At 32.7% G+C, this 23,867-nt stretch overlaps 1 protein-coding gene across 1 annotated transcript in view; it reads right to left on the minus strand.

The window, feature by feature from the left end:
• LOC126970314 (prolactin-releasing peptide receptor-like) overlaps nucleotides 1-22,657 on the minus strand; it is a 77,912-nt gene extending 55,255 nt beyond the window's left edge. The window contains exon 1 of the mRNA XM_050816158.1: nucleotides 22,493-22,657. The gene's annotated coding sequence lies outside the window, so the exon portion shown is untranslated. The remainder of the gene's footprint in view (nucleotides 1-22,492) is intronic.
• Between the last annotated feature and the right edge of the window lie 1,210 nt (nucleotides 22,658-23,867).

Below are 23,867 nucleotides of genomic sequence, written 5' to 3' on the forward strand. Positions count from 1 at the left end.
CCATAAGGCGTAGAGACTTGAAATTTGGTAGGAATACTCCTTTCGTCGAGTAGAGGTCAGCTAAGAACGGATTTTTACGATCCACCCACAAGTTTTTTTTTATTATGAACAGAACAAGGTCTGTCGGGTCAGCTAGTATTATATATTGTAAATATAAGCATATAATAAATGTATAATAATCAAATAATAATTATAAATAGTCTAATAACTGTATTTCATTTTCCAAGTAATAATATAATAACAGTAAATTAGATCGTAAAATTGTTCCAGTAAAATCGTTCGTTACTCTAAGTAATTGATTCTTCAGCGGTATTCATTTACTCGCAAATAATCGGTGTTAAGTCTCCGCCTTCATCAAATTGTATATTAATTGGAATCTTATCTAAGTTTCGTTGTTACGTAAATGCGAATTATTTCGTCAATATTGTCAGACGGATATTTAATATTGGCAACAGGTTGTCGGCTCTACTGAATTACAAGTACACAGCCCTTTCAAGTGGTTTTGTTGTGTTATGAATGAGAAATTCTGTGATATTAAATTTAGTTGTGTCTGTTATATGTGTATAAATTATTATGTATCTATGAAAAATATTTTTGCAATTGTGCTTATATTTAATAAGCCACAACCTGAGTGTTGAACAAAGCATATTATAAGATTTTATAAGGGATACGTCACTCGAACGGTTGGCTCAGTTGGAAAAAGCGCTAGGCTTGTAACTATATGTATACATAGTGGTAGGAAGGTTGTAGTTGAGATGCGCTTGTGAAGCACGCGCAACGTGACACCGATTCCAAAGATAACAATAATTGTAACTAGAATTAGATCAATTGATAAGAATAATTACATTGTATAAAAATACGTAATTATTTTTATTTCTATAGATTTATACAATTATAATAGTTGTTTTTGAAGTTGGTTGTTTCTTTTTAAGCTTTAGTAGGTCACTATTTAACATTAACAGTAGCTTTAACCGACGAAGATTGGATGATTAAGTTATGACGTCATCTAAAAATTGTCAAATGGTGCAACACATTTCTTGCTTAACCGATATTTTAACATGTTTGTTATTACTAGAGTTAGTTGATGCAACCCTACTATACATGAGCCATAGGGCATAATATTACACAAGATTCTTACAGAAATATTATATCAATTAATGTAATGTGTCAACTAAACTATTATTATAGACTAACAGAGCGCATTTATTACACAATTAAAACCAACCATAAGGCTTCCACCGTTAGGTGATCTAAGTAACAAAATACCTACACCACATTCGATCCATAACTTGTAATGGGCAGTAATATTTTGTTGTGTGTAAGAATCATTAACGCCAGTAACAGCTAACATCAAAAGTTCCCTCACACAAGATTGCTTCGGGGGCGATGATTGATAGGCCAAGCGGTTGTGTGTCAGTTAATTACGATTGATTTCCTGTTTTTATGTGGATTTCGATGTGTTAATCTATTTCAAGATTTGGATTTAAGAGATTTCAGCAAGTGGCTCATCAGCTTCTTTACTCGGAGTAATGTTTATTTATGGTATGTGTGGATTGATATATCTACTGTACTCAATAACTCTAGTTTTTACGTTTAATTTAGATTTACTTATTTGACTTCGTGTATGGCAATACTTTGAAGTATTTGAAGTTTCAGTATTTTAGTTCTTCACTTTACATATATTGCAGTTGAAATGATTTGTAAAACGATGAAGCTGTAAATGTTGATTTAAAAGAGTAACAATCACTTTCTTACTACTTCTTCTCATTTAATGAGAAGCTTTAAGCTCAACCTTTTGCGAAGTGGCGGTAAATATAAAAAGAAATGAAAACTTGACATTCATAAGTGTCATTTCCTTGACCTACATGATTAAGTGATTTTGATTTGATTTGATTTACAGCGTCCAGATTGTTGTGGATGGTACTTACTCGAACCCAAGGCCCGTGAACACTAGGCTTGTTGCTATCGCCAACACTATTTCTTCTGCATATAAAATATAAAATGTTAGATATCTTCATGCATTAGTACTGGGGATACTAAAAATCTAGGCGCCGACTAAATTATAATATCTTCTATCCAGTGTATACTTGTGAAGGTTGCGGAATGGGTCAAAATGATTAAATGGTAAATGTGCTCAGCTATCCCATAGAAGAATCAAGTTTGAGCGAAAAGCAATAAAAATCTAATATGCCATTTAACCGCTCTTCGACCGTAGTTATTTCCTTAAGCGATAATCAATTTGTGGCCTGGAAGGTGGGGCTTAATTGGCTTCAAAGAAACTAAGGGCCAATATAGAGCAAAATATGATTTGAAGCTAGCCCACACTTAAGCGTTGTATAAGGTGCAGATCCGGACATTTACTATGGAGTATTGTTCTCATATCTGGCAAACTCAGGAATTAGCACAAAACTTTTGACACGCACTAGTAGGACTGCTCTAATTTTTTTTTATGCCAAAACGGGACTAGACGAGCAGGACGTTGAACTCATGGTAATTGATACACCCTGCCCATTACAATGCAGGGCCTTCCAGGATTCTTAAAAAAACAAAAACTCTGAACGGCTCTACAATTGCGCTCGTCACCCTAGGACATAAGATGTTAAGTCTCATTTGCCCAGTAATTACACTAGCTACGGCGCCCTTCAGACCGAAACACAATCGTGCTTACACATTACTGCTTAACGGCAGAAATAGACGCTGTTGTGGTACCCATAATCTAGCCGGCATCCTGTGCAAAGGAGCCTCCCACTGGTAAAATACACTACTCTAATTTTTGGTGATTGAACTCTATCTATCTATTTGGTATTGATTTCTACTCCATTTATCAAAGTGTACCGATGAGTTGATGGTCCTAATTCCAATAAGCCTAAATACTCCTACTTTGGTTCTATCCAGGAGTTCCGATGCCTACCTCCAGCTTTCACCACCAGATGGTGATCATTATGGTACTACTTTCATGGGTTGGATGAGGGCAGTGCAAGACCGACCTTCCTGGAGATCTTTGGACGACGCTTTTGTCCAGCAGCGGACTTCTATCGGGTGAAGTGACCATTTTCATTTACGCCATTAAATTTTGTTGTTTATCATCGCTGAACTATTTTTAAGCTATCTGTGAAATATTTATTATATTCTTGTTTTATTTAGAGTTTAAAACTTGTTATTGAGAAATCTAAAATTTGTTCTATCAAAGTTCTATCAATTACTCTCAGATTCCATGGTCAGGTGGGAAGTGAAATGAACGATGTAAAAGTAAAAAATAAAAACATAAAAAATACCAAACCACTAATTGTTAACCAACCGTTATAATTCAGTTAATAACTAAGTTATTATTTTAACTTTGTTATTGAAACAAATATAAAACACTACAAGCTTAAATTTAATACGGCGACTGAGGAAGTTTGTCAGCGTACTTAATATTGAAACAATGTTCGTTACATTGGCTAGCTGTATACGTACAAGACAAAGTTTTCGCTTAAGCCTCTGCGTACCTCGAGTGTAAATTTACTGAAAATTAATTAAACTTATGACAAACCGTTAATTCTGTGCAGTATTATAATTCTGATCCTTAGAGGATATTATTTTAGAGTCCAATAAAATACTTTTTAGTGTAAGCGTGCTTTAGTGCTGTTCTTTCCTGCGTTTGTTGCCTTTTAAGCAAAGGCATTGGCTAAAAGAGTGGTAGGATGGACGCAGTTATAATGTTTGTTGCGCCCGTTCTTCTCGGGTCTGAGGCATACTATTTGAACTGGGTGGTAGTTTTTGACCTTCAATAAGTGACTTTACTCCAAATTGAAAACAAAATATTGTATTTGAATTTGAATGCAAGGTACATGAATGTTAGACTCGATTGTGTTTGAAACAGTATCCGAGTATATTCCTGTACAGTTGAGAACTATCTAGAGCTCTTACGAGTAATCGGCCAGAGATAACCCTGCTTAACCATAGACTTACAATATAACTAGCGTTTAGACAATCAGAGCGTGCAAGATAGTAGAACATTTCAGACCAAAAACAGCAAGATAGAAGGAAAAGTGGAAATATTGTTACTATAACTGATTTTGATTGGGAAGTCAGAATCAGCCACGATTGGTATTAACTTCTTACTATTTTAAATGTTAAAATAGCTAGCCACTCGCTAACGCACATTTTGAGTAATGAAAATTGGTTACGCTTCATTGGGCTGTTAGACGACGTAAGTCTATGGTGAGAATAGAATCGTCGAAGACGTCAATATGACGTCACTTAGATGGCGACCTTTCCCTGTGTTAACTTTTGGGGATTATAAAATAATCAATGAATTAAATCTTTAAAGTATACAAAATATATGTTGATGATTATGATTTACATCATGGGATAAGTAACTACTAAGAATAATTCTTTCTCCACATCCATAAGATGAAAGACACAGCCATGAACCGTCACAGCTGAAGCTACGAAACATTAAACAAAAGCAAGGACATTCGAGACAAAACCCTTTTATATTACATCCATATTATTGACGTACAAGCATTATCAAATGTATTACATTACAACAAACAAGAATATTATCTTTCATTAGTATTTATTTCGGTATAGAAAGATGGAAAACGTGATTATTTATTACCGAAATGCCTCAAGCTATGGGTATAAATGGTCCCAATTGGGCCTGATTGCTCCGAGCAAAATTCTATATCAGCAACCTGAGACTTGATTTATTTATTTTATTTACGCTACGCATGTTACTGGATTACAAATTATCTGAGAATAGATTTACCAGAGTATATACTATTTATTTTACGTCTTTGTTCTAATTTGCCGCTACGCCTAAGAATACGTAATAGTACAAGTCCAGAAGACTCACTTCGCAAAATCAATTAAAGAAATAGGAACTCTTGCGGCCATACATTAAGGTGTAATTCAGATCACACAGCACTATCAACCTAAATTTTTATTCACCTAGTAGTTGCCTCTCTTTCTATCGCGTGACTCTTACCTCTTCTGACGACGTTAGGGTTGTCTTTTTTACCTAGAACGTAGGTATGTACATAGATAAGGTAACCTTATAAAAATAGCTTAGTTTTTTCTATAAAATGTATTTATATTACATACCTTACATAGGTATGTAGTCGTTATTTTAAATCAATATTCTTTCGTTGTGAAACCTACATTAGTTGAAGACAATATGATTTGGAAGAAGGCATATTCAACATAGTTCATTTTTTCTTCAAAAAGTAGAAACTATTTAAATAGGTAGGCAGGTACCTACATACTACTAGAACAACTTGGCTTTTACGAGTTACGTATGAGGAGAATTAAAGATATTCAATTGGATTTTTATAATTCCAATTTATAAAACGCTTCAATAATTCGAACCGAATGTACACCAATTAAATCCTAGTTTTTATTCAAATTCTAAGTGGGCTCAAGTATTTAATTTGAAATACTTCGAGTGGTTATAAACATTTTTAACATAAAAACCGTTGATATTTTGCATTAAACACAGTACGAACTATTATATGAAAATATAGACCATCATTATACATTTTCAATTTTTTTTTTTTACTAGTATCGATGTAATTTTATGCAATGTGTTCTTTTGTGCAAGCAAAATATTGAATGAACATCAGGTTTTTCATAACAAAATCTGTGATTCATATGTAATATATTAGTTCATTACCATATTATAATAACCATTGCTTGAAACGTGCACTGTGTACGAATAAATTACATAATTTGAAAACTGTATAATATTATATGTTCGCAGTACCGTATATCGTACAGTAACAGTATTATATCTGATACCCAATGACGTTCTATCTGATACCTATCAATAACTTTGGTAACTGTATGCGCAGTGTTTGTATGGCAGTACTGCCACCACACCTACTGTGCCAAACAGAGAGATATAGAGAGAGAGTAATTGTTACTTTTATAAGCAGTTCTAATCAATCCAATGAAAAATAGATATTAATAATAGGGTTTAAAGTATAAAGTTGCCCTTTTATTGTAATAAGTACTTCGACTTGATATAGAACCTTCATGGTTTGATTTTTGAGCGAGAAATGAAACGAAATTTCTTCTTTAAAAAATGTGCAATATTAGATTATCGACTTTCAGTTGTTTTTTAATTTAGTAGTCTACTGTGCTGAACTCCGAACAATTATAGCAAAACTAACAGTGAAACAGACCGACTTTTGAATTGATCTTCACCATTAATGCTCCGTGGTAACGCGAGATCTCATACAGCACGAGAAACCGTTTAAACTCTAGATCACCACAGTTCTATCCCAAAGGCATAAATGAACTTCCTATTAGATGGCAGCAATGTATAGGGTATTTTGATTAAATTGTTATGTTAAATTTAAAAAAAAACGAATTTCAATTTTTCAGTACAAATCGGCAATTTCATACTTTAAGCCCCAATATGATGACGGGAAGTTCAGAAGAAAACGTTTTTTTTAATGTGTAAAAGATACTATTCCTCTTTCCGCCCTCCCCAAAGATTGTGGGAGATAATTGGTCAATAAAGCTTCTGTAAAATTTATTATTTGTTTTATTCCATGCGGTTCACAAACAAAAAGTTGTATTAGCAGATTCATACACCGTCGGCCGCTGGTAAGATAATTTATGTATGAAAAATTTATACACAAATTACTTTAATTTTTATTTGCAATATAACTTTATCTACACTTGTTTATGAAATATTTGTCCAACAGCATATTAAGCATAATTAATTTATAAAAACTTCGTTCCAACCGGGTCTCCCACGACAATACTTGGCTTTTAGGACACTTATACGAGTCTCTTTATTTTAAACTTTTAATCACCATGTTCTAAATATCTATATATTATATACTATGTTAGGAATCGGTTTTTAATTATGTAATGTTTTTTAAGCTGTTTTTTGTAATCTTTAATATATGTTTTGATCGTAGGACCCGAAAAACTTAACACTTAATTTATACGACGATTTGGAGGAAGAATCATACAATTTTTATGTTGTGGAGAATAATTTTGAAGTTTTTTGACGCGTTAGAAAAACATTAACAGAGTTAACTTTTACGGTGCGCGCGCACATCATCACGCGAATTCGACACCCTGACGTTAGTTTCTCAATTAGACCATTTGTATCATACTTCAGCAACCATAGGCCTCTTTTAAGACCATTCCTTTGCAATTGAAGAAAAATAATTTAATGAAATTTAAACTAAACGTTATTTAACCAAATTAAGCTGTATAATATTAATATTTTCATTTTTTGTATGAAAACACCACCTTAAGTACAATATTTTTCTTTTTCCAACAGTAAAAAGCACGAAGAATATATTTTACTAAGGATTTTTCTTTTGTTGCGTTAAAGAAGTGTAACTTCTTGCGTTCGTTGATAAGTAGACACATTCTTTATGTTCTTAATTTTTAATCAACTTCTTTTAATTTAAATAAAAGTTTTCTCTTATAATCTCATGATTTATATATCTCTCAATATATAATAGCTATATATAATAATCTATGAGTTATTTAAATCCAAATATAAATTTTAAAAGAGCTTTGCTGTACAGGCGATAAGATCAAACATATTTTATAAACATGACATATTTCGTATTCAGATTACTAGATACTACTTCACTTTGATATAAAAGGAAAGATCATAATATTATTATGCATAACTCTAGAAAGATCACTCTTGCTTGTTCCTTGTAGAGCAAAATAAGTTTACATATTTTCAATATCATCCATATATAATACGAATGGAAAATAACTTAATTTTGGACAGGATGCCGGCTAGATTATGGGTACCACAACAGCGCCTATTTCTGCCGTGAAGCAGTAATGTGTAAACATTACTGTGTTTCGGTCTAAAGGGCTAGGCTAGGCCCGTACGGCTAAGGCCGTAGCTAGTGAAATTACTGGGCAAATGAGCTCAAGGTGACGAGCGCAGTTGTGGTGCCGGTCAGAATGTTTGGGTTTTTCAATCATCTTGAGCGGCACTGCATTGTAATGGGAAGGGCGTATCAATTTCCATTAGCTGAACGTCCTGCTTGTCTCGTCCCTTATTTTCATAAAAAAATACCACTTTTGCTTGTTGCTTGTGTATCGATATCATCCATATTAACGAATCGAAAAAAAAAAATAAAAAGCTTAGATTATTAATGACGACCTGTATAGCCGAGTGGTTAGCGATCCTACCTACTAAGCTAGAGGTCCCGGGTTCGAATCCCGGTAGGTGCAAGCATTAATATGATGAATATTGATGTTTGTTTCCGAGTCATGAATGTTTAAATAAGTATTTATGTATATTTATATGAATTTATGTATGTTTAAGTAAGTATATTGTATTAAATATATCATTGTCTTCTAACCCATAACACAGGCTATATATGCATATAACTTGGGGCAAGATAATTTGTGTAAAAGTGTGTCAACATTATTATTATTATTATTAATACGTCTAAATAGACTATGACAGCTGTAAAAACGTCGAAATAAATAGAATTTAAAACTATCCTATATTATCATTGCACGCACACTAACACAAAGTGTTATACAAATCGCGAGTGTAAGACGTAGCTTGTCACACACACAATGCTAATATTCCTAGCCTGATTTAGTCGGTTATCTAACAGCATATCGGAACTATTTATATTGACACCTAAAACAATTTGTACACTATTTCTTGTTTACTCATATATATTGAATTTGATAGATAATAAATTATAGTTTAAAAGGACTAGAAAATACTCCATAAAAAGGAAAATAAAAAATTGCAGAATACTTTTATAGAAATAAACAATTTTGTTATTTTTTTTTAATTTTAATAAGTCTCCATGTAAAAACGATTCAACACACTAATTTGATAAAGTCAACCCTTAAAGATTTTGGTGGTGGAGGCATGCATCTATGTCAATTTAGAATCCCTCGTCGATTCCGATATTATTGTACGATAATTTCTTGTCTCAATATTCACATATAGAATATAGTGACAAAAAGTTATTATTATTTACGAAAAGTAATAAACTCTGATCTTTTTGGTCTGCTGGAAGTGTCATTTTTACTCAGCTTTCACCGTATTAAACAGATCGCAAGGGCATCCGCACTTTGGCTGTTGTTTGACCATAGTAAACACAAATAGGACACCATGCTTATTTGAGCCCCTAGCCTCTTTCTGTGCTGAAGCTTGATCGATACTGGTAACGGCAGTTGTTCATGTAATACACAACCTTTTCCCTAACTCCTAAGACCTTTATCCTAGCAACTTAGCAGTTACAAGTCAAGAATAAACTGCGAGCCGCGACATCTATGGTCGTATGGCGTAACACACATTCCACCAAATAACCGCACGCGAAGGTTGAGCACCGGAACTTTTCAATATAAATCCAGGATATCCTCGTATTCCTGTAGATTTGCCGCCGTTAGCCCGTAGTGATTTCTTCGTTAAGTGTCCCGCGAAATATATATTGTGGTTTGCCAGCACACTCAGGCGAATACAGAAGAACACATGATCTTGCAGAAGAGTTGAGTCGGTACTCGGTGCTATTCCCTTTAATCCCTCTGTTCACCTGAGTACCCCTTTTAAAAATATAGTCCACTCAAACTTCCCTGGCGCAACCAGTTATCTTTATTAGATAATATCATTTGTTCGAAGGTCTCACACAGAAAGTAAAGGAAAAAAACCCGTTAACATTGTATTTATAGTGAAAGGGCACGAGTGAAAATTTTAGAATAACTGAAACTTGAAACCGAATGATGAAAATATTGATAATTTTGTTAACTAAATGGATGAACACATTATTATTATTATCAAACAACTGATCATCTTAGCCCTGATAGCGAGATAAAACATCAAGTCATCTAGAGATAAACAGTAAACTCTTTTGTCTCTTTGTCAATGTAACGTTAATATTAATTTACACTGTATAATAAGTTACAAAAGGCACATATAACCCTAAGCCATGTAGTATAACCAGGATGCAGCAATCGCTCGTCGTACCGCTTCGCTGAGGCGTATATTTGAGCGAAGCGAGGTAAACTGTGTAAAGGTAAAGGTAGTCTGTGTACAAAAACAAAATAAAATGAATCCAAACAAAAACAATAAGAAGAATCTTTTGGAATTTGGCGCCATATTTAAACATGAGGTATTAACGCCTTATTTGGTCACATGCCAAACTTGTGCTGATTTGCAAATTCAATAATTAAGAACCTGGAAGTCGAATCACTCTCGATTGATAGCAGTGTTCAAAATTCTGTCTTGAAAATAACCTAGAAAATTTGAAAGTTTTCTATGAGTTCAAAATTCCTTAAGATCGGTCCAGAAATAGCCGAGAAACAATTTAACACAGAAATCAATTGAAGTCGCCCGGTGGGAGCTCCGCTCAGCTTCGCTCATTTAATGAGACGTCATCAAATACTTATGTGTTCTCTTTTTGGTTATTTTTTAAATTCAAAAAAACTTAATTAAGAAGTAATAAAAAAGAACACAAATATAGATTAAGCATTGAATAGGTAACATCAAACTTTTTTTTATGACAATACAAGCAGGACATTCAGCTGACGGTAGCAGACTGATACAGGGTGTATCAGCCCATTACAATGCAGTGCCGCTCAGGATTCTTGAAAAACCCAAAAATCCTAAGGGGCACTACAACTGCGCTCGTCACCTTGAGACATAAGATGTTAAGTCTCATTTGCCCAGTAAGGCTAGCAGTACTAGTAGTAGTAGTACTAGCTACGGCGCCCTTCAGGCCGAAATATAGTAATGCTGAAACATTACTGCTTCACGGCAGAAATAAGCGCCGTTGTGGTACTCATAATCTAGCCGGCAACCTGTGCAAGGGAGCCTCCCACTGGTAAACTAATCACTAATGGAGTCATTGCAAGTGGGGATGAAAGATACGATTCCTACTCTCTTTGATTATTTTGTAGAACGAATGATGGTTTAAATGGTCGACTACACATAGAAATAAATAGTGTTCGAAACCAAGCTTTTATATACATAGCATAACTAGCTGACCCGAGAGACGTTGTTATGTATAAAATATATAAAAAACTGTTTTTTATGAATTTGTCAATAATATTTCATAACATCAAGAACTATTTATTTCGTAAAATATGCTTCCTGTTGTTATAATGAAATTGTTTCACAGCAGAACATAGAAAATAATATGACCATACAAAACAAATATTGGAAATAAAAATAATTATGGGTCCCAAATCGAAATAAATACTATCCAATCTTGGAATATTCTCAAGTTGGACTAAACTGCACTCGATGAAGTAATAATCCGCATTAAAATCCATTCTTTAGTTTAGAAGTTCATTGGAAACTTATTATATAATTTTACATTGCGTAGACACATCGCTTCATTGTGTGTCTTCTACCGCATTTATCACGGGGAGTGTTCCGAAAAGCTGTTTAACCTGATTCCTGCCGCCGAATTCTACCTTCGCACGACACGACACAAGTTAGGATATCATCCCCACTATTCTGTAATAACCAATAATCTGGATGTGTGGCGGTCCTCCACAGTGCGGTTTTCAAGAAACTTTCTTCCACGTACTACAAAGCTATGTAATGAGCTTCCTTGTGCGGTGTTTCTGGGACGATACGAGATGGGTGCCTTCAAAAAAAGCGCGTACACCTTAAAGGCCAGCAATGTGCCTCTAATGTTGCAAGAGAATCTGGGCGGCACTTAACATCCGGTCCTCGTTATATATACGCGGGTTTATCTCCTCATACATATAAAAAAAATATCTCTCTCTATTAAATAGTCTCTAAATTTGTCATTTTTATTATTATCATCTAATTAAAAAAAAATGCACTATATTATATGCTCATGGTAAGAAACAAAAACATTATTTAAATTTTCAATTTCCTCTCAAATGTGGTAAGTTTAATGGTTACTATATCCACATCCCAATAATGCTCAACACTCCTCAAAAAGTTTTCACTTCGCAGATTCGAAAAAAAAAGTGTAGGTCCTTAAAATTGTCAATTTGATCTAAAGAAAATACTAGCTATACTAGCTGACCCAGCAAACGTTGTATTGCCGATATTAAAATCGCGATACAAGAGTAACTGTTGATCGTAGATGGGTGAAAATTTGAAGTTGTATGTATTTTTTATTGCTGACTCATAATCACACAAATTAAAAAAAAATACAAATAAATTAAAAAAAAATCGTGTGGACTACCCTTAACATTTAGGGGGATGAAAAATAGATGTTGTCCAATTCTCAGACCTACCCAATATGCACTCAAAATTTCATGAGAATCGGTCAAGCCGTTTCGGAGGAGTTCAATGTTTAAGACCATGACACGAGAATTTTATATATTAGATTATTGTTGTTATTGTTCTATATTACAAAATACACAACGACAGGTCGGCATTCAGTCTGAGAAACTATGACAGCCTGTTACAGAGTGAATTACAAATATTTGTTTCATTTACAGCGATTATGTTGAATTGGGTTACAAACAATGACTTAACGAAGACATTGATATGACGTTCATCTGACATAGCTCCTGGAAGCTTGATAGATATCAACATTTAATTAATAAATTCCTACGTGGAGTAGTTACTCCATAGTATTGTTATACTGGGCGGGTATATATCTTGTTCATAACTCTTAAAAAAAGACAAAAAAGTGTGTGTGAAGTTATATTTCTTTGGCGTTTCAATACAAAAATTTCTCATGCTATTTTAAATTTGTACAAAGAACAATTTAACGAAGCTATTTTTATGTTCTGCGCATGTCACCTAAAACTGTATACTCGTAATATTATATTAAGTAGGCTAAGTTGATTTAAAAGGTTGACTGGGAAAAAATTATCAGTTCTTCTCCCCACGTTAAGCTGCTTTCCGTTACCAATATGTTATGTTATTGTCACTCCCTATGTTGAATAAATATATTTCCATTTCAACAATACAATGGTGTAATTTGTATATAGTATCGGATAAAAAAGATATGTTCCGTTTTATTTTATATTAGATCCGAGATATATAAAGTTCCACGCTGACAAAGCAGCGTCACAGCTTGTTTATTACGTCATAGCACACCTTAACAACATACTTTACCTAAGTAAATACAACATATACTATACAAGCGTTGACAAACTAAAAATAGTAAAACAGGAAATAAATTTTTCATTTCAATATCTGCGAAAGAGTAACATTATTCAGTACAATATCGTGTCTAATGATCGATCTATATATTCAATCGACAACATCTTATATCTCGGCGACGAGCGCAATTGAAGTGCCACTCTGAATCTTTGGGTTTTTCAAGAATCTTGCGGCACTGCATTGTAATGGGCAGGGAGTATAGATTACCATAAGCTGAACGTCCTGCTCGTATCGTACCTTATTTTCATAAAAAAAGGCAACGCATGAAAATAGGCCACGCTTAGTACTGTAGTATGCATGACAAGCGACTTACACTCGTGACTCGTATCTTACTTTGTATTTATTTGCGTGCGTGTTCACATCTGTCACATCCTATCTAGAAGTATAAATCATCTAAGTAGGTATATTTTAAAAGACATGACGAATGAGATATAGACCAGGGTCGATAATTTTTGAAACCAAAAAAATTATAGTAGGATGAAACCCATTGGAAACGGAAGAGAATATAACAAATATGAATTACGGGTGATCTGAGGTCGGGAAGTGGAAAAACTACAAGTCCCATGGAAAAAAGGTTAAAGGCAAAGTTGTAGGTAACAAAGAGATCTACAACTTCTGTTCTCACAATTTTTTCACATAACCTCAAAATTTATGTGAAAAATTCAAAAAAGTTCTTAGTTTATTTTTATATTGGTTTTTTGTTATCTTCTCTTCCTTTTCCAATAAGCGTTATTCTACTATTTTTTTTTCACTTTTTATCTTTTTCAATGGCTTCAGCACTGGCCTCATAACACTTAGTTTCTAAATCAACTTAAATTTAAGAACGGTTATTGAAACCGGCCGATAGTCGATGGTCCACTGAAGATATTTCGAGCACTATTCAGAGTGTAATGTTATTGAAATTCCAACATAGTGATGAAACATCGTAAATGGAAAAGCCATAAATTCCGCGTAACGTGACTCAAAGAACATGTAAAAACATAACAGTAGAGCATCGCTTTTGTAATATTTTGTCTATCATTCATATTACCGAATCCTTTAAATAAAACACTTTTAAAGGATTACAACGCGTGAAATAATTGTAACTGTGTTTTTGCATTAGATTTTTGTGTAAAAGTTACATTTTTATTGTTATTTTAGTTAACCCGCCGTTTCAAAACCCGATCTCGGTTTCAGGGGGACTGCAGATGAAATGAGGCAAAGATAGTATATTTGTCAAAGTTGTCATTAAGAAGTTTTTTTCTTTTTTTTTATGGAATAGGAGGACAAACCAGCGTACGGATCACCTGGTGTTAAGTGATCTCCGCCGCCCACATTCTCTTGCAAAACCAGAGGAATCACAAGAGCGTTGCCGGCCTTTAACGAAGGTATACGCGCTTTTTTTGAAGGTACCCATGTCGTATCGTCCCGGAAACACCGCACAAGGAAGCTCATTCCACAGCTTTGTAGTACGTGGAAGAAATCTCCTTGAAAACCGCACTGTGGAGAACAGCCACACATCGAGATGGTGGGGATGATATGGAAGTTTAGCGCCATTTATTGTCTCGGAGATGGTATTTGCTATAAACAGATGGTTTTTGGCAAATTAACTGACAGTATCCTCTTCTTTTTTGGAATGTATAGTTGTGGGTTTTGAATTTAGAGATTATTGGATCCCAGGTGTTAGATAATTTAAGACTATCTTCTCTATTAAAATTTGTGTGTTTTTTAATTTCAATGGCTTCACGTACCAGCCTTGAGAGACATCTATTCTCTCTTATCAAAACTTTTGATTGTACCGGATGTAGTGGCTAGGACGGTCTGTTATGTGTTCACATATAGCTGACTTAGAGTCACGTCTGTGTTTAAAAATACTACGGGCAACGAAATCCTGTTTATTATTACAGATTTTTTCTTCAAAACTATCCAATTTCCATTCATCAAAAAGTAAATATATCATTTTATCACTTAAATTCGAAAATAGCTAGTTTGGTCTTCCAAATAGGGACAATAATATATTTTCACAAAATGTCAAAGTAAGAATCTTTATTTCCTTTCAAAACGCAGAGGTAAATGATATTGAAGAAAAAACCTAGTAAAATGATTTGAATTAGGAACGTTGAAAATCATATTAAAATTCTGGGAGTATGGCTTTTGTAAAGAGGTTTTATTCAAAGTTATCGGCTCGGCCCAAAAATAGTGTTTGACGTGGTCTTATAAAAATAGAGAATTTGTATTATCAATAAACTTTAACGATTTTGATATCGGCAATACAACGTTTGCTGAGTCAGCAAGTAAGAATATAGTTTTGTCGTTTCACCGTTAAACTGATGTGTTAAATATAGTACCTACATTATTTTAATTATTTTATCGTAGAAATTCGATACGTAGAATAATTCACTTCTGAAATACTCCATATTTACTTATTTTAATTATTATTTTTTTATACTTCGTCCAGAAGAATCGAATCATGGGAGGCTTGTATGCACAGGATGCCAGCTAGATTATGTGTAACACAACGGCGCCTTTATCTACCGTGAACCAGTAATGTGTAAGCATTATTGTGTTTCGTTCTGAAGGGCGCCGTAGCTAGAGAAATTACTGGGCAAATGAGACTTAACATCATATGTCTCAAGGTGACGAGCGCTATTATAGTGCCGCTCAGAGCTTTTCTGTTTTTCAAGAATCCTGAGGCACGGTGTATCAATTACCATTTACCACCAGCTGAACGTCCTGCTCGTCTCATACGTTTTTGGCAAAAAAAAAGATACACGAGAGATGAAATAAGAATTTGGTTTTTTTAATCGGAGACTTAACAAAGCGAAATAATACTTGTATCATTAAAAGTTTCGTATATTCATTACGTAAGCTAAGTGTTCCGTTCATTGCGCATTACTGCATAATATTCAATCTCTAACGAGCTTATAAATTTATAGGCAGTTACATAAATTAATGTATATGATTCAGTAACATTGTTAAGCCATATATTTAGCAGTGCTAACATTTTTACCGTTATTGCAGATCACATAATCAGATTTGACGAGCGCATTGACCTTGCAAGCTACAGTCTAGATAGTAAAAAGTGATCCATTGCATATACGACAAGTTATGATGAAATACAGTCCGGTCAATCTAGACCAAAAAATGAGAGTGAAGGTACATAGACTTCCAACAAGCTGAAAATCAGTAAAATTGTTAAAAACATAATTATAAATAGTATTTAAAAGTCAATCCAGGCTATGAAAAAAAAATATTCAAGGTGAAAGGTAAAAAAAAATAGTTTTTCGCGATTTTCAGCAAACCGGTAAGTTTTATCATAAAGGTATTGTAAAATTGTAGATCATAAAATTAATTGTAAAAATGTCTGAGTACTTTTTTTCCTACGAGCCACCGTTTCTGAGATATAGCGATTCAAAAAGTTATAACGTCGCGTCGTTCAGCGCGCTTAGTACACTACCTCTTAGGTGGCGTGGAAACGCGTGCATATTAAGACGTTAACAACTTTTAAAATTTTTTGAATCGTTATATCTTAGAAACGGTGGCTCATAGGAAAAAAAGTAATGAAACATTTTTATAGATAATTTTATGATCTACAATTTTTGTCTGAAATACTTTTATGATAAAACTTAGCGTTTTGCTGAAAATCGCGAAAAACTCATATTCTTGACCTTTCACCTTGAATATTTTTTTTCCATACACGGGAATAATGGGGAACTTTTAATTAATTATGATTATGTTTTGAACAATTGTACTAATTTGCAGCTTGTTGGGATTTTATGCACCTTCGAATGTCTAAATTGACCGGACTAAATAAAAAGAAATAAAAGATAATATTATTATTATTATTATTAAATACAAGAACTAATACAAATTCAAATTCAAAAAAACTTTATTCACTGTAGATTTTTACAAGTTATACTAAATAACAAGTCCACATGAAGTACAAAAGTTACTTAAAAATAGTATTAAAATATGCTTATCAATTTTCAATAACAATAAATTTAGAAACCATTGGTCCCAACTATCTTTATCTTTCACTTTATAATAGGCTTGGATGTTAATTTTTTTTTTACGGTAGGTACATTAAAAAATACACATTGGGGATGCGGTAAATCAGGTCTAGAGTACAATAGAGTAGTAGAGAATATAATTATTTAATGATCTAAACAAATAAAATAAAAAAAGAACCGTAATGTCTGCATCCATCCGTCCATTATTATCCACGTGTTGTGATTTTTATTCAGTGTAAATTCCGCTTAGTTTTGTCTTTAATCAATTCGACCCGTGTTTCGCCCTTACACGAGGTATCCTCAGGAGTTGATTCTTCAAATTCTCACTCATAAGTCTCGTGCCAGTGCGTAAGCGTGTATGCTAAAGAAATTTGGTACTTACCAACATCTTTTTTCGTGTCAGCAAGCAAATTATTGGCGTGGTAATTTAATTCAGTTTAGTTAAGTATTGTGATAGGTTTATTCCGAAATCGTGAAGTGACGTAGTAAAATAATAACTAACCATTCAATTAATGTTTATTAATATAATCGTTAATATCAAACAAAAACAGCAATTATTATAACGATCTCGAGGAATAACAAACGCAAAGGGAGTTCATTTGAAATAAAAATCGTGTTCAATTTTATGTAGGTTTTCTTGATTTTTCTCTTAAATTTTGCAGATTAGTTTTTATTTAACTACACGAAAGTATTAAGGAAATTCAGTATTTTAGGAAATAATAAATTACGTAAAATAAAAAAAAAATCGTAATCCAAATTATTAATTAAAATAACAAAATATGTCTCTTTATTTTTGTTTGACAACATAAAATTACATAGAAATAGAAACGAATGTCGCGCCTGCGCACGACTCATTTAACGGTTTAATTCCACGGACTTTTTCTTACGGTTTTACTATCACATTTTTTTCAGTTCGGTCCCGCAGCAAAATCCCTATCTCCTCCAAGCCTGCCGTAAGGAACTTCGTTCCAATAAATAGTAATTAAATAAAACTAAAAAACACATTTTTTATAGAAAACCAAACTAAAAAAAGAGAAAATTTATTTTGTAATTTAAATTAAACATCAATTCCTGCCTTATAGACCGCGTAAAGATGAAAATTACATAAAATTAAAAAAAACTTATTTTGCAAATTGAAAAATGGAATAATTTTATCAAATTAATGTATTGTCATCGGCCCTCGAGAAATATACGAACATATGAACGAATTCTGGCCGTTGAAAGTGAGACAAAATCGCGCCCAAATGATTCTGTTACAAACAAGCATACATGTATGTATGCTTGTGCTTCACCTGTAGGTGAAGCTAATAAAAAGCGTGTAAAAATAAATCTCAAACAAAAAAATCTAATGTACAAATACTGCATTATAATGAGGGTCAATCTTATAGAATAGAAAATCTTTAGAAAACTTACTAAAAGTACACTTATTAAAAGGCTCGCAACGCCTCTGTGATTTCTCTTGTGTTGCAAGAGAACGTGGGCGGCGGTGATCACATAACACCAGGTGACCCGTACGCTCGTTTATCCTCCCTTTCCGTATAGAAAATGTTATATTACTAAAGTTGAAAATTTAAGAAGAAATCATAATAAATATTTCTGTTAATACACAAATAAAATTTGAAAACAAAATCTTATGAATGATGCGAGACTCGAACCGTGTGAGAGCTGTTCCAACTGAGCTAATCGGTCGAGTGACGTATCGTCATAAAATCTTATATGCTTTGTTCAACTCTCAAATTGTGGCTTCATCTACAGGATCTAGTTTACAGTTGATAACCTTCTCAACCCCAATATTAGCATATTAGTAAATTGACTTGAGATGTCGCTCTTGCAAATCTTATTTATGCATTAATCCTAGAAGTGAGGGTGACTTTAAAAACATATCAATTTGCTATTTCTGTTAATGTTATGCCATTCTGTTAATATACTCAAACTGATTGCGATCAGAATACAAATATTGTTTGTTTATATTTATAGTCGATCACGATTTATCTACAAGTCTAATTTACGTTAATAAATAACCCATATAAGTAAGTGAAGGTTGGCTTATATATGTAGGAAGTACTGCAGTTAGTTTTAATGATCTCTGTTAGGATATTCCATCTGCGCTCAGAATTACAAATAGTACTTCTATCGCGCTATTTGCCGGTTCCGCTGAAATAAATTTATATATTCCACTGTGTGTCAATCACTCGTGGGATATAAATGTTAAATAATGAGATCTTCAGATCAGATCCCGAGGCTTTTTTATGAAAAATTTTGTAATTTTAGTAGACTTAAATTAGATGTGTACCAAACGAACCTTAAATAAAAGTATGTGTTTAATTTTCATAATTTCCATTTTCATGAAACAACAATAGAAATCCTGAATTGAGATTTGTAATTTCATTCATTCAATGATATGGCGGTCTTTTTTTTATAATAATACAATTTGTTGGCATTCTTTATATTTCAGAGAACCCATATAGACCAGTGGTTAGTGAGCCTGTCTTTTGGATCTCTGGATGCCTGGATCCCATGTTTGAGTCCTAGTAGGTGCAAACATTTATATGATGAATATACCCATATTCATCATGTATATTTCCGAGTCATGGATGTTTATATGTATGTTTAGTATGTTTGGCCATAGTACAGGTTATGCCTACCTAGTTTAGTGTAAGACAATTTGTGTTTAAGAATTCTCTCATCTCCAATCTTTGAATTTGTTTTTCATTCACTTCTAGACGTCCGAATAATTTAAATATTTTAACACTTATATCTACACTGATGACAAAACAATATTTTCATTATTTTTTACTTTTTATAGTAAATAGGATAGTTAAAGAAATATCGACAAAGATATAAGAAGAATGAAGAAAGCGAGGCGTTATACTATAAGTAATTTTAAATGATAAATTACACGTTGTTTTTATGGATTTATTTTATGTTATTTATATTATATATAAATAAATCATAGTTTTGAAAAGACACATAAATTTAGAAAAGATATTTTTAGAAACAAACACTTCTACGTAAACTAATCTCTAATCAAGTTTCTTAAACTATATTTATTTGTTTTAAAATCAACATAAAAATAAAAAAGGACCAACGTATTATTTAAACTGTTTTATTTCATCTTATTTCAAATGGATTTTAACGACTTTTTTGTAAGATTGCTAATTTCTCTGTGGTCGTTCCCTCATGACCGAAGTTCGTGGTCATCAACAAGTGGTCCACACTTGGAGTGAACTATTTGTTTCCATCACGGCCCTGACAACGGAGCTAAACCTCAGGGACCTGGAGTCTTTTATTTAGGCGGTCCATCTGGTAGGACATCGGCCTCCGCCTCGCTTGCCATTTGTGTATCCAACTTCGATCAATTTCTCCAGGCTCTCATTAACCCTTCGCATTATGTGACCAAAATACGAAAGAATTAGTTGGTTGCAATAAATTGGTGATTTAATCGTGTTTATTATTACTTAATATATCTCATTAATTTTGGCAAACTAGTGGAGGATATGTAAATGTAATTGAGAAATGTAAATGTTACAAAGTTCGGTTTACTTGGTTTGGTCTGGATTTATGTGTTTCCTTAGTACTTTAAAATTATCAGGTGGAGTTGATAACATGTTATCATGCTCGTCTGTTCATGGCTTACATTGAATTGAAAATATTTATTATGAATTATAGTTTTCCACATAATATTTATTAGGTGAATTGGTTAGTATAACAACTCATTTAAAATTATTTAGTAACTAGCTGACCCGACAGACGTTGTTCTGTATATATATTAAATAAAATAATATATCATAACATCAAAAATTACTTCGTAAAATATGCACCCTGCTGTCGTAATGAAATTGTTTCACAGCAGAACTGTCAAACCGTACGTCAATAAATTCTCTCATAGAAATTATGTATGGACACATCAAAGGAAAAACAAATTTGTTGTTTTTATTTAATTTACAGAATTTTCCTATTTATTCACCTTTTGAACCTTCCCTGGACTTCCACAAATAATTCAAGACCTAAATTGGGCAAATCGGTCCAGCCGTTCTCGAGTTTTAGCGAGACTAACGAACAGCAATTCATTTTTATATATATAGATGTGTTTATTGGTACAGGGAAGCGTGTGGACGTAGTAACATAAAGAAACTATCTTTACTTAATTCATCAATAAATATTTAACGAATTGAATAAAATTAATATATTTTATTGAATTAGGCCTTATTTTGCCTTAATTAATAATAAATACATGTTTTGAGTTTTCTATAACGTATCTACCAACGAGATGTACAAAGTTTTTGCGAAATAATGAGGAAAACCATCGAATGAGGTTGATTAATCTCATATTTTTGCAATAAAAAAAGGTAACTAAATTCAAATTTAAATATTTTTATTCAAAATAGGGTATAGAACCACTTATTGAAAGTCAAAAACTAACACCAGTTCCAAAAGGTATGCCTGTGACCTGAGAAGAACGGGCGCAACAAACTCAGCGGGCTTCTTTTTTTATATTAAAATATGGTTCCAACGTAAAATCGTACAGTAAAATGTATTATTTAATAGCCGTAAAAAGTCATTTATGTTATAGTAAACTTTACCACACAAACGTTTTTTAAAAATTCTTTTGAATTTCGTAATACATTTGTTTTGAAAATTATCTTGTTCTAAAAGTATATACAACGCCCCACAAAACACTTACTAACTCGACTTAGCCGAGTAGTAGGCAAATGCCTAGAAAATTGTATGACATTTCTGATATATTCGACGTATTCGCTCATCTTCAAAAACCAACATTCTTATGTTTATCGGATCCAACCTAAGCGAAGCCGGGAAACCTATTAGTGTTTACTCGGTTATATAAAGGATAATATCATGCCTTGTTAAGACTAGACTGTATGTATGTTGATAATCATGGTATTACCATAATCTCGGAAATTTTTATCTCAGCGGTGGAGACAACTGATAGTGAGCTATAAAGAATTAATAAAATCAAACATTGACTTATTCTACTTCTGCATTTTAGTCAATAATATTTGAAATGTGTTTTAAAAAATAAATAGCTGTCTATCGTTTATTTCAAGACCGCCTCAAAAATTAAAATTTTAAGAATTACCTTATTTATTTTTAATTTAAATTTCTATATTCTGTGCTAACAAAATTTATAATAAGAATAAGATAAAAGAATTAATTAAAATACAAAGAAAGTATATAACATCAATTAAATTTAAATCTCTATATTCTGTAAAAAAAAGTTTATTATAAGTGATAATAGAATTAATTAAAAAACAAATAAGGTATATAAAATCAATAAATGTTGGAACGCACATAAATAATACAAAAAGTTAATAGAATAGTTTAGAATTTTAGTCTACAATTTTATTTCAATATACCTAGTTATAAATACGAGCTAAAAACTTACCAAAAAATATGATTTCCAATCTACGTAAGAATGCGTAAGTTTGAACTGAAAAACAATTCTTTATCACTAGTAAAAAAAAATTTTGGAAACAGGTTTCCCGCGTAAACTCAGAACGTAGCACAATACGCTGTTTACTGGCAGACTCAAAACATCCGACTGCCGCGTTCAGATACTTAGCGATACTGAAGAAGTCAAGACTGATATCACGGGTAATTTTATTGATGTCGCAGTCAAGAAATTTTTTATGCTTCATTTTGAAATGGCCGGTACATTACCGGCCATTACCGGGAAGAAAACAATTTATTAACCGACTTCAAAAAGAAGGAGGTTCTTAATTCGATTGGTATATTTTTTATGTATACAAACAGGTTACGCTGAGATTTATGATCCGATTTACGTTAATCTTCTTTAGTTTGATGCGTAATAGTTGCCTTAGGTCCCCCAAAAATTATAACATTAAAACCTGCATTTCTAGACTGTATTTTTTTAAATTAACAGAAAAACAATCTATTTTGTGGTCATCTGATTGAATATGATTACCGCCGCTCATTCCTTGCAATTGAAATGAGAAATATTCTTTACTACATTGAAAGATTAAAGCAATATTTATATAAAAAGTATTTTAGCTCAAATCTCACTAACAAGCGATATCTTCAAGCTTTTAAGATTCTATAAAAACTAAACTAGGAAATAAATGAAGTAACTTTGGAACACGATGATTAAATAACTAAAATAAACATATACACGTGCTTTAATTTTACCTAAGCGAATCGGCACCCTCTGATAGGTACGGTGTAGTTTGGCGCGATATTGGCGCTCGTGCAGCGTTCTGTCAACGCGTATTATTTTATGTGTAGCAATAGGTTGCCTATAATTAGGATGATTTAAGTGAATGTATCTGAAAGGTATAACAATACCAGCTATAAGACAAAATCTTATCAACAAAATAAAGGTCAGAATTTGGTGAGGGAATATGGTGTCGTACAGCACACTCAGTTTTGGTGTATGTGGAAAATCTAGTGCCCTGGGGCACTGCCGATTTGGGAACATTATATAGTTAAAACAAATAAAATAAAATATTTATATAATTTAATGTTTAACATATTATACGATATACAATCTTATACAGATATATAGTAGGTATTATAATTTATCTTGTTCGATGGATATGGCTGCATATAGAAAAAGCTAAGTATTGCTTAACATGACATCTGTGTGGTACTGTCATGCTTGCTTAGGGAATATAATATTATGATGTTAAAATTAAAATGTATCTTTTCACAACTATATCTTTTAAAACGTTATAATAAAAATGATAAAGCCAGACAACTCGAATTACAGCATTCTGTTTAGTTTAGCCGCGACGTAGAAACAA

This window comes from Leptidea sinapis, chromosome 20 (assembly GCF_905404315.1).
Source record: "Leptidea sinapis chromosome 20, ilLepSina1.1, whole genome shotgun sequence".
Taxonomy (NCBI): domain Eukaryota; kingdom Metazoa; phylum Arthropoda; class Insecta; order Lepidoptera; family Pieridae; genus Leptidea; species Leptidea sinapis.